Source organism: Salmo salar, chromosome 25 (assembly GCF_965601325.2).
Source record: "Salmo salar chromosome 25, fSalSal1, whole genome shotgun sequence".
NCBI classification, from domain to species: Eukaryota; Metazoa; Chordata; class Actinopteri; order Salmoniformes; family Salmonidae; genus Salmo; species Salmo salar.
The window spans coordinates 4,550,913-4,566,493 of NC_138315.1; the positions used below are offsets into that span (position 1 = coordinate 4,550,913).

General features: G+C 51.7%; 2 non-coding genes and 2 pseudogenes across 2 annotated transcripts; 2 read left to right on the top strand and 2 right to left on the bottom strand.

Annotated features, from left to right (window-relative positions):
• Positions 1–2,799: 2,799 nt before the first annotated feature.
• On the bottom strand, positions 2,800–2,916 carry LOC123736200 (U5 spliceosomal RNA). Its single transcript, XR_006765992.1, has one exon. It is a non-coding gene; the product is annotated as a U5 spliceosomal RNA (small nuclear RNA).
• Positions 2,917–3,363: 447 nt separating this feature from the next.
• On the bottom strand, positions 3,364–3,539 carry LOC123740353 (uncharacterized; annotated as a pseudogene).
• Positions 3,540–10,684: 7,145 nt separating this feature from the next.
• LOC123740360 (uncharacterized) lies at positions 10,685–10,864 on the top strand (annotated as a pseudogene).
• Positions 10,865–11,267: 403 nt separating this feature from the next.
• LOC123740583 (U5 spliceosomal RNA) lies at positions 11,268–11,384 on the top strand. The gene has a single exon (XR_006768461.1). It is a non-coding gene; the product is annotated as a U5 spliceosomal RNA (small nuclear RNA).
• Positions 11,385–15,581: the final 4,197 nt, after the last annotated feature.

The window sequence follows — 15,581 nt, forward strand, 5'->3', positions numbered from 1 at the left end:
TACCCCCTACCGAAGAGGCAGACTGGCGACCCCACCTGCAGGAGCACCCCGTCGTGATCTGAGAAGAACACAGGCAACAGCCGCCCAGACAACTGACCCAAAGACCTAGATAGGAAAATGTAGTCGAGCCTCCGCGCAACCCCCCGGGAGTTGCGCCATGTGGGACCAGCCATTGTCGGAGTAGAGTGCAGGCCTCCATCAACCAGACCATGGCAAGCCATTAGCCCGGTGATGGCGCCTGCACTACTATCACCCACTAACCCTAAATCTATATTGAAATCCCCTCCTATCACCAAGTGCCTATTTGTGACACACAGGGGCGCCAGACAGTCCACCATCTCCCTCCTGTCTGCCGCCACCTGTGGCCCATACACCCCAATTAACCTATATCTACCCTCCCTATATGTTACATCTACCCCCAACACCCTCCCCTGCATTATACAAAAAGTGCTTTCTATTTTAACCTCCCTATTCCCACACAAAATCCCTACTCCTGTTGAGTGCACCCCTCCTATACCCCAATATGATTCTCCCTTATCCCACTCCCTCCTAAATCTATTTACGTCCCCTCCATCCCTCAGGTGAACCTCCTGTAAAAAACAGAAATCAAACCCCACACCCTCTAAATAACTAAAAACCGCCCTCCTTTTAACAAAATCCCTTAAACCCCTTACATTTAAACTAAGAAAAGTAACAGAAATATTCATTATAAAATAAAACAAAGAAACCCTCACCCCCAAAACACAAAATTAAAAGAGGAGGCTCACCCGATGCTCCCCTGCTCCATCTCATCCAGCGGGGACGTCCTCTCCTCTCCTGGCGTCGCCCCCTCTTCCTCCATCTCCCCAATCCAGGATGCGGGAATGGTATTGGGCACCCGAGTGCCCTGCACCCCGGATTGGACACCCAACTCCTCCATTTCCCCCTCCCCACTGCTTACTGGGCAGAAAAAAAGGGGCCCTGTATCACTGAAAGGGGGCTGCGACTCCCCAGGCGGCCTCTCCTGAGCCCCACCTGTGTGATCCAGTTCCCCCCGCAGATCAGAGTCCGGGGGAGCCAATGAGGGTGCTGAAGCATCTCCGGCCTTACTCCCCTTTTCCCCCATTGCTCTCTTGGCCTCCCCCTCCTCCCCCCCACCGCTCTCCTTCTTGCCTTCCCTGTAGCTCCCCCTCCTCTTCGCTTTCCTCTTCGGTGTGGGCGGCACAGGGGAGACATCGCCCCCCCTCCCCGCCAGCTTCTCCACCATTCCCCTCATCTCCTCCACCAGGGCACTCGACATGTCACTGTCCCCCCACTCCTTCCCACCTTCCCCCCTCTCCAAATCCCCCTCTGGGCCTTCCTTCTTGTCCTTCTCCACCTCCTCTCCCACTGCTGTCGCCGTCTCCTTCCTCGCCGCTCCCTTGACTCCGTCCTCTTCCTTCCCCTTCTCTCCATCTTCTCCGACCTTCTCTCTCCTCTGCCCCTCTCCTCTCGGGACCGCCGTCTCCTTCCTTGGTGTCTCTCCACTCGGGCCCGCTCCGGTGTCCTGATCTTCTTTTCCTCCTCTTCCCCCATCCCCTGCTCTCCCTCCAGCTGCAGACGCGTATGACCTGTGACGAGCCGGGCAGTCCCGCCACAGGTGCGCAGACGAGCCACACCCGTGGCACGCCTTGGGCTCGTCACAGTCCCTGGCCTCGTGCTCACCCGATCCACAGAATCTGCACTTCCTAGTGCTGCACGAGGCCACGGTATGACCGTAGGCCATACAACGCCTGCAGAAAGGAGGCTGACGGGCGTAAAATAACGTCCCCCTGTCAGCCCCCAGGGAGAACGGAGGTAGCCACCCAAACCCTTAGGGTCCTCCCTGAGCAAAGCCTGGAATCCCCTCCTCCCATTCCAGAAGCCCAGGGAGTCCCTGAGGAGCCTTGCTGATGATACATTGTCCATATACCTCCCGAGGAAAGACCTCACCTCCTCGTCTTTCACATGTGGGTTGTATATGTTTACTGTCACCACCCTAAAGTTGTTCCTCGCCAGGCTTGTGACTTCATAGTGGCACATAGGTCGGTCTCCTCCCACTTCTTTCGCCATCTTCATGACCTCGTCATGTCTCCCCTCTGTGTAGAAGGTTACATCAAAAGCACCCTCCACCGGGTTCCCCTGTAGACAAAAAACGTCCTTCACTGACAGTTTCAGCACTCCCATAAGGACAGTCCTCCCGAAGGTTTCTCTTCCCGATGGCTCCAGCTCCTTATCCCTCCACGCAAAACGAACTGTATTTGCTAGTCCCATCCCTGGGACCGACCTTCTTGATGGATTGAGCGCCATCTCCTCCTGGATAATTGTGCGCTAAAAAAAATACTTTTCAAACAAAAAACCGTATCGCCCTCCTACCTCCGACCTTTTGACTCAGCGAGCTCTGGGGCACCTCGGTACCAAGCTTGATCTGAGCCAAAAGGCCGAGAAGCGATAACCCACAAATTGACCCCTGCACCCGCCGGGCCCCCGGGGGCCTCGGCAGACCTCATCGGTTTGGCAAAAGTTGGCTCCTCCTCACCCAACGCTTCCCTGGTGACAGGCGGGTGTGTTTTTTTTTAAAAGTCGCTAATGCGTCGTTAGGTCACTAGCTCTTTAATCCTAGTGCGACTATTTGTTCAATGCCCGGCAAATACACCAGTCATCGTCGGGCTTGAACTCAATTGCCCGAGCGACTACTTTGAGTGGAAAAAATACGCAGGTCGGTCAGCCGGCTTCAAGTCAAACGCCTGAGCAAAAAGTCTCGGCATCATCTCTGTCAATTTCTCTTGAAACAAGATACCGGGCTCTGCCAGAAGCAAAGCCCTTCCAAAAATACGTTGAACTCGTAAGTGTTCCTCTCCACGGAAGTCTTTAGTAAAAGGCGAAAGGCTTGTGCGTAATGAAGAGAAACCAGAGTCGTATGGAAGTCAGAGGTCGGGGCCCGAGACACACACGGTGCACTCTAGGCCGGGTCCCCGCGGGTGGTCCCCGAACCCACTCTTCCAAGTTTTCGAGGGCTGTGGGTAAAAAGTCACAGACAGACAGACAGACAGATAGACAATCCTGGTGAAGTGATTGTATTTTTGGGGGGGGCTCAAAAACACACACACACACACACACACACAATCCTGGTGAAGTGATTGTATTTTTTGGGGGGGGCTCAAAAACACACACACACACACACACACACACACTCCTGGCCAATGTTTTTTTTTAAAGTAAAATGGCGGGAGAACGGGGGACCCCCATGAAGGGGGCTTCGCACTTGTTTCAGTTTGGATGATTCTTCTTTTTTCATTCCTTCTCTTCTTCTGCTAGCTGTTTTACATAGCTTGGTGTATTTCTTTTTCCTTGACAATGGGAGAAAAGTGTTGCACCGTTCCCGGAGGTACTGCAATACCGGGTCGATGCGTGGAGCGGACGGAGCAAGCCCCATTTCCGACTCCCTGTTCGAAAAATCCATTTAATATGTAGTCCCCCGATGGGGGACGTATCAGATATTAAACTGATAAGAACAGATTTTTTTCTTTTGGAAAAGTTTTATTGTCACAGTTCCTTTAAAAACAGCTCATATTTATATTTTTACATCATTTATGCACAAACAAACAGCATGGAGGCATAAAACACAGCATTTGAGTTACATTTGAATTTGTTAAAAAGTACATGTTGTTTGCACCAATAAAAACAACCATTAATGAAAGTACTTTTCGTTGTATAAAACATCAAATCTGTAAAGGCCATTTAAAATGTGTACAAATGATTTAAAAAGGAAAAACATTTTTAAGACAAAAAATGTGTTTAAAAAGTCACTTGTTAAAAAGCTGTTTTCGGTCCTTTGTACAGGGGCGGGGTGAGTCCTTATCAAACTTGCCTCCTCCTGCTCTTCCGAATCAGTCATCGTCCCGCCCAGAGGAGATCCCTCCCCTAGGTGCGTCGCCCTAGGCGCCGCAGCGCTGTCAGGCCATGGCCGCAGGGACCTTGGGTGTTGTGGGGGACCCTTCGCCTGGGGTCGAGGCCCCCTTCCTTCTGTACCACCCCAGGGCCTCTGTGGCTACCATGGCCACTGCCTGGGGGGTGGTGCCAACCTGTTTCGCTACCAGCAGGTTGCGGTGAGGACCACAGTGCTGCCTTCAGACACGTGAGGGTGGACCAGAGCTTGGTGAAGGCCTTTGATGGAATGGGCCTTCGGCCCACCCCATCCAGCACGAGCTGGGGCGTTAGGTCCTCCCCTGCTGGCAGACACGAGGAGATCAGGGGGCCTACTTCCTTCCACAGGTCCCTGGCGGCTCTGCACTCCCAGAGCAAGTGCCTCACCGACTCTTCTTGGCCACAGCCTGGTCGGGGGCACGCGGATGTCCTCGCCATGCCCCGGGAGTGCATAATGGCCCTGACCGGGAGGATCTTGTGGGCGACCATCCAGGACAGGTCCCGGTGCTGATTCAGGAGAGCAGGATGGGCCACATTACGCCAAACCGTTGTGGGCTCGCCTATAGCAAGCCCGCGCACTGGTTCCCGATCCTGCACAAGAGAGAGACGAGAGCCGTGTTTAGTTAAAACTGTGACTGCTTCTTTTTCCAATTTAAAATTTCTTAACTTCTGGAGCTGGGCGTAGTGTGTGGGGAGCAGGAAAGAGACTGGGGCTCGCAGGTCGACTGGGATCAGCCTCAGAGTCCTGAGGTAAGATCCCAGCCAGAACCGTGCGAGGGCCTGAGTCTTATTGGTGGCCGGGGAGGTGGCAAGAGTAAGGTGTAACGCTGTGTAGCGGCTGCCCAGGAACAAGTAGAGGTCAGGCAAGCCTTTCCCCCCCTTGGACCTGGGCCTCTTGACCACCTCCCTCCTCAGCCCCTCCCACTTGCTCCCCCACAAGAAGTAAAACAGCATCCGCTCCAGGGCTAAAATAGTTCTCCTAGGGGGGATAAAAACAGAACTGATTAATAAAAGCACAGGTAAAATCACTGCTTTAATGATTAAAACCTTGCCCTCAAAAGTCAGCTGTCGTAGTCCCCAAAATCCGTCTTCCTGTCCCCAGGATCCCACTCCAATTACCTCTCCCTCCTCCCTCCTGGTCAAACTTTACCCCAAGTACCCTTATGTCCGTCGTTTTCACAGTCAGTGGTAGTCTGGTCAAGTCTGGGTCTGCCCACGGTCCGAAAAATTGGGCCTCTGTCTTGTCTCTGTTCAGTCTCGCCCCAGACGCTCGTCCGTACCAGTCAGTCCTGTCCAGGGTCCTGTCGACGGATAAAAGGTCGGTGCATAAAATGTTGCCGTCGTCCATGTAAAATACGCACTTGGCGGTCATCCCCCCACTCCCCGGATCCGTTGGTCCCTTCTCAAGACCTGTGCCAGTGGTTCGATACAGGCCACAAACAGAAGGGGAGATAACGGACAGCCCTGACGGACGCCGCAGTGTACTCCCACTGCTTTTGACAGATGCCCATTTACAAGGATTTTGCTGGTGATGTCCCCGTACAGCAGTCCCACCCAAGCTAAGAACCTGTCCGGGAAACCCATTTTTTGCAGTACCTTGAAGAGGTACTGGTGCGAGACCCGATCAAAGGCTTTTTCAAAATCTAAATTTAGGACTACAAGCCGCATATTTCTGTCCGGGAATGGCACAGGTTTGATCCGGGTGGATCACCTCCCCTAAAACAGAAGACATTCTGAGTGTTAAAACCTTGGTAAAAAGTTTACAATCAAAATTTAAAAGGGTTATCGGTCTCCAGGTCCGTCCTGTCGTTTTTCTTATATAAAAGAGTCACGATCCCCACTCTAAAACTGTCAGGTAGTCTGTCAAGGTGTTCAAAGTCAGTAAAAACAGTCAAAAGTTTGTCGGCTAAAACATCCCAAAAGGTCAGGCCGTCCTCCCCCGGTGACTTACCCCTCTTAAAATGCTTCAGTCCTTGGTCAATTTCTGTCAGGTCGTCTGTGTTGGGTAAGGTCTTGTCAATGTATGTTAAAACGTCCCCCATTGTTTCCTCGCATACATCTTTTACCCCAAACAGTTCCCCATAAAAATCCTCGACTACTTTTCCCATTCCTTCTGTGTCTGTTTTTAAAAACCCATCATTATCCTACCCTAACTAACTATTTTCTTAAAAAAGTACCTTGTGCACTTCTCCCCCTCTTCTAGTTCCCTTTCCTTGCTTCTTAAAATAACCCCTTTGCTTTTTTGTTCTGCTAAAAGTGCCATTTCCTTTTTAACTTGTTTAATTTCGTGGTTAAAATCAAAGCCCTGTTGGCCTAGATTAAAATACCTTTCCAGTCGCTTTTGCAGTCCCACCATGCATCTATCTTTTTCTTTACTTTTCTTCTTTCCTATCTCTCTAAAGAAAGTCCTCGTCCTACCCTTCACCATTTCCCACCATTGTGCTCGTGTGTCAAAGAAGTCCTGTAGCGTCTGCCACTGGCTGAACTGCTCCCTGTACTGGCTAACTACTCTATCATCTTCTAAAAGGGAACAGTTCAATTTCCAGGGCCCTCTTCCCACAGTCACACCCGAAGTTAGTGAAAGGGTGCACGTCAGCATTACGTGATCTGAGAAAAAGGCAGGGGTTATTCTAGCATCAGTTGGGGGGCAGTCCCGGGTAAACAGATAGTCAATGCGAGAGGCTCTGGTGCCGTCACCACTGGTCCAGGTGAAGCCCTCCTCTCTTGGATGCAGGGTTTTAAAACAGTCAGTCAGTTTAAAATCCCTGCACAGCCCTTGCAATAAAACACTTGACCTATCTACCTTAAAATCCTCTCCCGCCCCTCTCCTGTCTGCTCTATTTAAAACACAATTAAAATCCCCACCCACCACTAGAGGATCCCTCCCTAGCATGTGGGACTGCAAATCTTCTAAAAGTGCGCACCGGTCATGTTTGTCGTTAAAATCTTTCCCCATAAAAGTACAATTGGCTAAAAGAGCACCACCACCGTGCTCCCCCTCACCACCACCTGTGGGGTCTTGATTAAAATGGCAACACCGTCGTTTTTATTAAAATTTGAGCCACTCCAAATGGAGGGCCCATGCTGCCACTTGTCCTCCCATTTCCTATAAAAAGGGTAGACCACACTCCTGTAATAAAAACACATCTGAATTAAACCTTTCTAAAAAGGATAAAACCGACTGTGCTCTTCTTTCTGTTTTTATGCTTCTCACATTTATAGTGGTGATGTTAAAAGCCATAAAAGGGGTGAGTAAAAACAGTGCTTAAAAGAAAAGGCATTTAAACAGTTAAAAGGGGGTTACTTTTCTAGTGCTTCCCCTCTCTCCCGCCAGGGTAACGGGGGATGGCAGGGAGAGGAGGTTAAAACAGGACTTAAAAAGGAGATTGTGTTGGGGGGGAAGGTTCTGGGTTCTTCCTCCCCCTGGAAGCTCTCCCATTCCACCTTGCCCTTTTTCTCGTCACCTTGTTCAGGGTCGGAGAGCTCCTCAGCATTTCTTTTTCGTGGGGGGAGGTGTTCCTCCAGAATCTCCACCCCCTCTCCCATATCTCTTTCCGACACAGTCTCCATACTGTCTGACCCACTTGGGGAGTTCTCACTCAAGATCTCTCCGGGACCGTCTTTCTCGTCCCTTTCTCCTTCAGGGGTCACATTAATCTGGGGCAGGGGGATTGGGGGGGGTTTGTCCTCTCCTCCCACTTTTTCCACCACGCACCTTCCGCGCCATCGACTACCACCAGCTCCACCACCACCTCCTCGGCAACTGCCGTTCCCTCCCCTTGGCGCTCCGAAGCCCGGTCCGCGGCCGCCGTCTCCCTCCTTTCGGCCCAGGAGAAGGGGCAGCCGCGGATGAGGTGGGACCGCTCGCCACAGAGGTTGCACGACCTTCCATTCTTGCCCACCTCCCAGCACTTCATACAGACAACCTTTTTACAGGCCTCTGCAAGGTGGTCATGTTCACCACACTTACAGCACAGCTTGGGCTGGTCCTGGTAGTGAACATGGCCTCTATTCTCTCCGAGGACTATGGTGGATGGGATGGCTTTCAACCCACCATAGCCCCCAGGGTCCTCCCTCTGCTGGACAGTAACCCTCCAGGCCCCTGTCCAGATCCCATCGGGATCCTTCACCTGGACCAAGGGCCCCTTCACATTGCAGTACCTGCCCAGCCATACTGCAACGTCTTCCAGCTGTACGGTTTCATTGTACATACGGACAATAACGGTTTTAATGCTATTGTCCGTCAGCTTGGTCACATCAAACATTGCTGTGAGGGACCCCTGGGTGTTCAGGGAGTTGCCCCCAGAACTCCCGCAGGAAGCTGGCGTTAGCAAAGCTGCAGTTTACCTGCGCGGGATGGAAACCGAGCTCTTTCTGGAGGAATTTTCTGGAGAAATCCAATCGGGATAACTCCATTATTTTTCCTCCCTTCTCCTTTAAGCGGAGGCGCACTGCATGGTGCCTCCTCATGCCAACCTGTGCTGCTGACATGATGGAGGCCCAATCCCTTTACAGCCCAACACCAGTGAAAAAGGGGGGGAGGGGAAGGGGAAAGGAAGGAAGGGGGGGTGGGGGAAGGGAAAGGGTGTTGGGAGTGGGGGTTGGGAAAAAGGGAAGGGGTGAAAGACAACCGAGGAAGCTGGCAGGGCCTACCAGCACCACGGAACACACAACAAACTAGCACAGCACCCAACTAATCTTATTAACCATGGGAAGGAACACTAGGAGGGGAATTTTTTGTTTTCCACAAAGGGGGGGGGACCCAAAAATAAACCACACAAACAAACTAAAGGCTAGAATGCTAGCAGGCCAGGCTAAGCCTACCAGCTGGCAGGCCCACCAGCCAAGAGGCCTCAAAACAAAAACAAACAAGGCACACAAACTAGGGGGTAAGACTAACAAAACAAATTAATTAAGGTAAAAGGGAAGTGAAGGGATGACAACAACAAAAAGACAAACTGACTAACAACACCTACCAAGCATGAGGAACAAAAAGGCTAGCATGCCTCACCAGCAGGCCAGGCCAGGCTAGCCAGCTAGCAGGCCCATCAGCCAAGAGGCCTCACAACAAAAACAAACAACCAAAAGGGCGACGAACTAGGGGGTAAGACTAATGAAACAAAATAATTTAAGGTAAAAGGGGAACAAGGACACACTGACTAACAAACACCTGCCCAAACTTGAGGGACAAGAAGGCTAGCAGGCCAGGCTAAGCTAACCAGCTAGCAGGCTAGCCAGCAAAAGGTCCCTCAGTTGGCAACACAAACAACAAGAAACTGAACAAAAGGCAATTTGGGAGATAAACTAAGGGTGCAAGGTGGATGGGAACAAAGAAAAGACAGTCAAACAATGCCTGCCACGCCTAAGGGGCCAGGAGGCTAGCAGGCCAGGCTAAGCTAAAGCTAGCAGACAACACACAACTGAAGACAATGGGAGGAGCTAAGGAGGGGACCATAGGATACACGGGGGAGGAGAGATGCAAAACAGGACAAGCAGGGGGAAAAACACAAAATAAATTAAATAACTAAAGAAAAAGGACCAGAGGGCCTTTAACTCACCCTACAGGTGCTGGTGCACCTGTAGTCCAAGACCACCACCTAACCCAGGACAAAGAATAAACAAGGGTGAGACAAAAAAACAACAAATGATGATTTAACAAAAATAAATAGCACTATTTTCCCGGGCGCCCTCCGGCCTGCGATCGCTTCTCTGATCAAGTGCAGCACTGACAAGGTAACTACACTTGATCGGAGCCAAAAGGCCGAAAAGCGATAACCCACAAATTGACCCCTGCACCCGCCGGGCCCCCGGGGGCCTCAGCAGACCTCATCGGTTTGGCAAAAGTTGGCTCCTCCCCACCCAACGCTTCCCTGGTGACAGGCGGGTGTGTTTTTTTTAAGTCGCTAATGCGTCGTTAAGTCACTAGCTCTTTAATCCTAGTGCGACTATTAGTTCAATGCCCGGCAAATACACCAGTCATCGTCGGGCTTGAACTCAATCCTGGTGAAGTGATTGTATTTTTGGGGGGGGGGTCAAAAACACACACAATCCTGGCCAATGTTTTTTTTTAAAGTAAAATGGGGTCCCCTGTTTTCCCGCCATTTTATTGTAAAAAAAATTGGCCAGGATTGTGTGTCTCTCTGTGTGTGTGTTTTTGACCCCCCTCCAAACAGGAGGAAGGGGCGTTTTGACAACAGGTGGAGAGGGGGTGGTAAAGGGGGGGGGAGGCTAAACAGGAGCTGGTGGGGGGGGATAGGTTTTCTCCCTTACCGCGGTCTCCCCCGAGAAGGAAGATAAGGGTGGAAAAGCTGGAGGTGGGGGAGGGAGAAGGTTCAGGGCCCTGGGTGGCCCCCTCTTCACCTTCTATTATACCCTTGTCTGAGATAGACCTTCCAGGGATGGCCCAGGGTTGGGCAATGGAGGGGGGACCAAGTTTCCTGTTTGGGGGTGCGGAGTCCTAGGTCAAGAGCCCAGAGAGAAGCAGGGTGGTGGATTTTGGAGTAAAGCACATGATGCGGGGTGCGCAGGTGTCGGTCCTGCATCTAAGGGTGAGGGTATGGTGGTTGAAGGGGGGGAGAAGAAGTCCTCGTCAGTAGGGTGAGATTTTTTTCTTTGGGGTGGTTATGGGTAGGGAAGATGGTCCTATGATTATTGTTTATAGTTTTGGTTATTAGTTTTGAAATATTAATTTGGATTTTTGTTATATAATTGATTTGGTTTGGAACATTTAAGGTATTTGTATGGAAATTGATGGTAATAAATATATTTTAGTAATAAAAAAAAAAAATCTGTTCTTATCAGTTTAATATCTGATACGTCCCCCATCGGGGGACTACATATTAAATGGATTTTTCGAACAGGGAGTCGGAAATGGTGCTTGCTCCGTCCGCTCCACGCATCGCCCCGGTATTGCAGTACCTCCGGGAACGGTGCAACACTTTTCTCCCATTGTCAAGGAAAAAGAAATACACCAAGCTATGTAAAACAGCTAGCAGAAGAAGAGAAGGAATGAAAAAAGAAGAATCATCCAAACTGAAACAAGTGCGAAGCCCCCTTCATGGGGGTCCCCCGTTTTCCTGCCATTTTACTTTAAAAAAACATTGGCCAGGATTGTGTGTGTGTTTTTGAGCCCCCCCAAAAATACAATCACTTCACCAGGATTGTGTGTGTGTGTGTGTGTTTTTGAGCCCCCCCCAAAAATACAATCACTTCACCAGGATTGTCTGTCTGTGACTTTTTACCCACAGCCCTCAAACTTGGAAGAGTGGGTTCGGGGACCACCCGCGGGGACCCGGCCTAGAGTGCACCGTGTGTGTCTCGGGCCCCGACCTCTGACTTCCATACGACTCTGGTTTCTCTTCATTACGCACAAGCCTTTCGCCTTTTACTAAAGACTTCCGTGGAGAGGAACACTTACGAGTTCAACGTATTTTTGGAAGGGCTTTGCTTCTGGCAGAGCCCGGTATCTTGTTTCAAGAGAAATTGACAGAGATGACGCTGAGACTTTTTGCTCAGCCGTTTGACTTGAAGCCGGCTGACCGACCGGCGTATTTTTTCCACTCAAATTAGTCGCTCGGGCAATTGAGTTCAAGCCCGACGATGACTGGTGTATTTGCCGGGCATTGAACAAATAGTCGCACTAGGATTAAAGAGCTAGTGACCTAACGACGCATTAGCGACTTAAAAAAAACACACCCGCCTGTCACCAGGGAAGCGTTGGGTGGGGAGGAGCCAACTTTTGCCAAACCGATGAGGTCTGCCGAGGCCCCCGGGGGCCCGGCGGGTGCAGGGGTCAATTTGTGGGTTATCGCTTCTCGGCCTTTTGGCTCAGATCAAGCATGGTACCGAGGTGCCCCAAAGCCCGCTGAGCCAAAAGGTCAAAGGAAGGCAGGAGGGAGGAGAATTTTTTTCCCACCAGGAATCGGTTTTCGTTTTCCGATTTTCTTTTTTGGCTTCTGTGTGAAGAGAGCTTTTTTCAAGATGGCCCAGCAAAAGCAGACCAGGTCGGTGCCGGGGATTGGTATGGCGAATACCTTGAGATTTGCCTGGAAGGACAAGGACTTGGAGCCGTGGGGGAGAGAAACCTTTGGAAGGACCATACTGATGGGATGCCTCAAGATTGAGGTGAAAGATGTTCTCTGCCTCCAAGGGAATCCGATGGAGAGGGCGTACGACGTGACGTTCCACAAGGAAGAAAAACATGATGGAATTATTAAGAAGGTAAAGGAAGCGGAAGGAACAAGACCCCTGTGCCATTACGAGGTGACCAGCCTGGCAAGGAACAATTTCAGGGTGGTCACCGTCACCATGTATAACCCGCATGTAAAAGATGAGGAGGTGAGGGCCTTTCTGGGGAGATATGTGGACAACGTCTCCTCAGTAGGGCACCTCAGGGACTCCCTGGGATTCTGGAACGGGAGGAGAGGGTTCCAGGTCCTTCTCAGGGAGGACCCGAAGGGTTTGGGTGGCTACCTCCATCCTCCGGCGATGTTCTCCCTGGGGGCTGACAGGGGGACATTGTTTTATGCCCGTCAGCCTCCGTTCTGCAGGCGTTGTATGGCCTACGGTCATATCCTGGCCTCGTGCAACACCAGAAAATGCAGGTTCTGTGGGTCGGGAGAGCACGAGGCCAAGGATTGTGACGAGCCGAAGGCTTGCCACGGGTGTGGCTCGTCAGCACACCTGTGGCGTGAGTGCCCGGCTCGTCAGAGGTCATACGCGTCTGCAGCTGGAGGGAGAACGGAGGATGGGGGGAGAAAAGAAAGTAAGGGCCCGGATGACGGTGATGGCACAGGGGAAAAGACTGGACGGGAAGAGGACGGGAGGAAGGAGGCTGCGAGAGGAGAGAGGCAAGGACAAAAGAAGGCTGGAACAAAAGGAGAGGAGGGGAAGGAGGTGAAGGAGAAGAGGAGAAGGAGACTGGGACAGTAGAGAGAGTGGAGGGGGAGGAGGGAACGGCGACGGAAATGGAGGAGATGGGACCAGAAGAAGGAGCTGAGAAGAGAGGAGGAGTGGGGGGACAGTATGTCGAGCGCCCTCATTGAAGAGATGAGGGGGATGGTGGAGGAGCTGGCGGGGAGGGGGAGTGGTGTCTCCCCGATACCTCCAACACAAAAAAAGAAAGGAAAGAGGAGGAGCGGGTCGACAGGCTGTGAGAGGGAGGAGAGGGGCAAGCGAGTGATGGGGGAGGGAAGAACGCCCTTGTCCTCGCTGTTTTCCTCGGCCCCTCAACATCTAGTGGAGGGAGACTCCCAGGGCGTGGCGCTGGGCTGGGTGTCTGAGGGGGGATCTCAACTCCTGCTTGGGGAGTTGGGGTCCCCTGCTCTCGACCTCAGTCCAGCAGCCGGAGAGAGGAACGGAGGGGGTTGGTGGGGAACCCAGGATGCAGGGCACTCCAAGGCCTAACACCATGCCTGCATCCTGGGTTGGAGAGATGGAGGAGGACGGGGGGACGTCAGGAGAGGAGAAGACGTCCCCGCCGGAGGAGGAGAAGCAGGGGAGCATCGGGTGAGTCTCCTGTTTTTTGTTGGTTTTAAGTCTGTTGAAATAAGGGTTTTTTTGTTTTTAAATTAAAATTTCTGTTAAATTTTTTTGTTTAAATGTAAGGGTTTTTTTGGGATTTTGTTAAGAGGAGGGTGGTGTTTAGTTATTTGGAAGGGGTGGGTTTTGATGTTTGTTTTTTACAGGAGGTTCACCTGAGGGATGGAGGGGATGTCATCAGGTTTAGGAGGGAGTGGGATAAGGGGGAGTCAGTTTGGGGTATAGGTGGGGTGCATTCTACAGGGGTGGGGATTTTGTTTGGGAATAGGGAGGTGAAGGTGGAGGGCACGTTTGTTGTGATGCAAGGGAGGGTTATGGGGGTGGATGTCACTTTTAGGGATAGTAGGTATAGGTTAGTGGTGGTGTATGGGCCGCAGTTGGAGGGGGATGGTGGACTGTCTGACGCCCCTGTGTGTTACAAATAGGCACTTAGTGATAGGGGGGGATTTTAATATAGATTTAGGGTTAGCGGGGGATAGTAGTGCAGGCGCCATCACCGGGCTAATGGCTTGCCACGGTCTGGTTGATGGAGGCCTGCACTCTACTCCGACAATGGCTGGTCCCACATGGCGCAACTCCCGGGGGGTTGCGCGGAGGCTCGACTACATTTTCCTATCTAGGTCTTTGGGTCAGTTGTCTGGGCGGCTGTTGCCTGTATTCTTCTCAGATCACGACGGGGTGCTCCTGCAGGTGGGGTCGCCAGTCTGCCTCTTCGGTAGGGGGTACTGGAAATTAGATCGGGATGTGCTGGAGGAGCAAGCTTTCGTTGACACCTTTTTTGGTTTCTTTCGGGGGCTTGAAGGCCTCCGGTCCATGTGCGAGGGGGTGTTAGAGTGGTGGGATTTAGTTAAGGTAAGGATTAGGGCTTTTATAATAGGATATTGTAAGAGGAAAAAAAGGGAGGAAAGGAGGGAGGTGGATCGTATCCAAAGGTTGCTCGAACTCGAGTACGAGGCAGGCAACCTCGGCGGGTCGATTGACTGGGAGAGATCCACTGACCTGAAGGCGCAGCTCAGGGAGCTGCAGGAGCGGAAGGCTCGAGCTTTCCTGGAGCGTGCGCATAATGGCTTTCTAGAACATAATGAGACTTGTTCCGCTATGTTCTTTAAGTCGGTTAGGGGCAGACAGAGTAGGAAGATAATGCATGGGGTGAGGAAAGAAGATGGTAGCATAGTTAGAAAACCGGAGGAAATGGTCAGGGTGACAACTGATCATTTCCGAGGTTTATTTAAAGAGAGGGTAATAGATGTAGAGCAGGGAAATGTGTTTTTAGAACACTTGTCCCGGCGATTGCCGGAGGACATTAGAGATGCGATGGAGGCTCAGATCTCCCTCGAGTAGGTTGAGAGTGCTCTCAGGAGGATGGGAAAAGGGAAGGTGCCTGGGATGGATGGGTTGCCGGCCGAGTTTTATCTCAAGTTTTGGGGTATACTTGGACCAGTGGTTCTTGAAGGCCATCCTTGAGACGGGGGTCCCGGGGGGATCAATGGCTGTCGGTGTGCTGTCACTTCTTTATAAGAAGGGGGAAGCAGCTGACCTGGGCAACTGGAGGCCGTTGACCATGCTGTGTGTAGACTATAAGCTCTTAGCAAAGGTCTTAGCAGACCGGTTGCGCACAGCCCTTCCCTACGTCGTCCACGAGGATCAGACGTGTGGGGTAGAGGGACGCTCTATTAGGTGGAACCTTCAGTTGATCAGGGACTCCATCGCTTGGGTAGAAGATAGAGGGCTGCCTTTAATGGTAGCAGCGCTTGATCAGGCGAAAGCCTTTGATCGCGTGAATAGATCCTTTCTATTCAGGGTGTTAGGCAGATTAGGATTTGGGGAGAAGTTTATAGGATGGATCCGTACTTTATATGTCGGAGCGGGGTGCCGGGTTAGCGTTAACAGTCACTTAGGTGACGTTTTTGACCTCTCGTCTGGGGTCAGGCAGGGATGCCCGCTCTCGGCTCTCCTCTTCGTTCTGTACATGGAGCCTCTGGGGGCTGCCATTAGGGCAGACACAGGGGTGGAGGGCTTGCTGATCCCTGGAAGTGGCGGTCTCCGTGTCAAGTTGACACAGTACGCCGACGACACCTCCTTGCTGCTTTGCAAGGACTCGTGCTTGACAAGGTCCC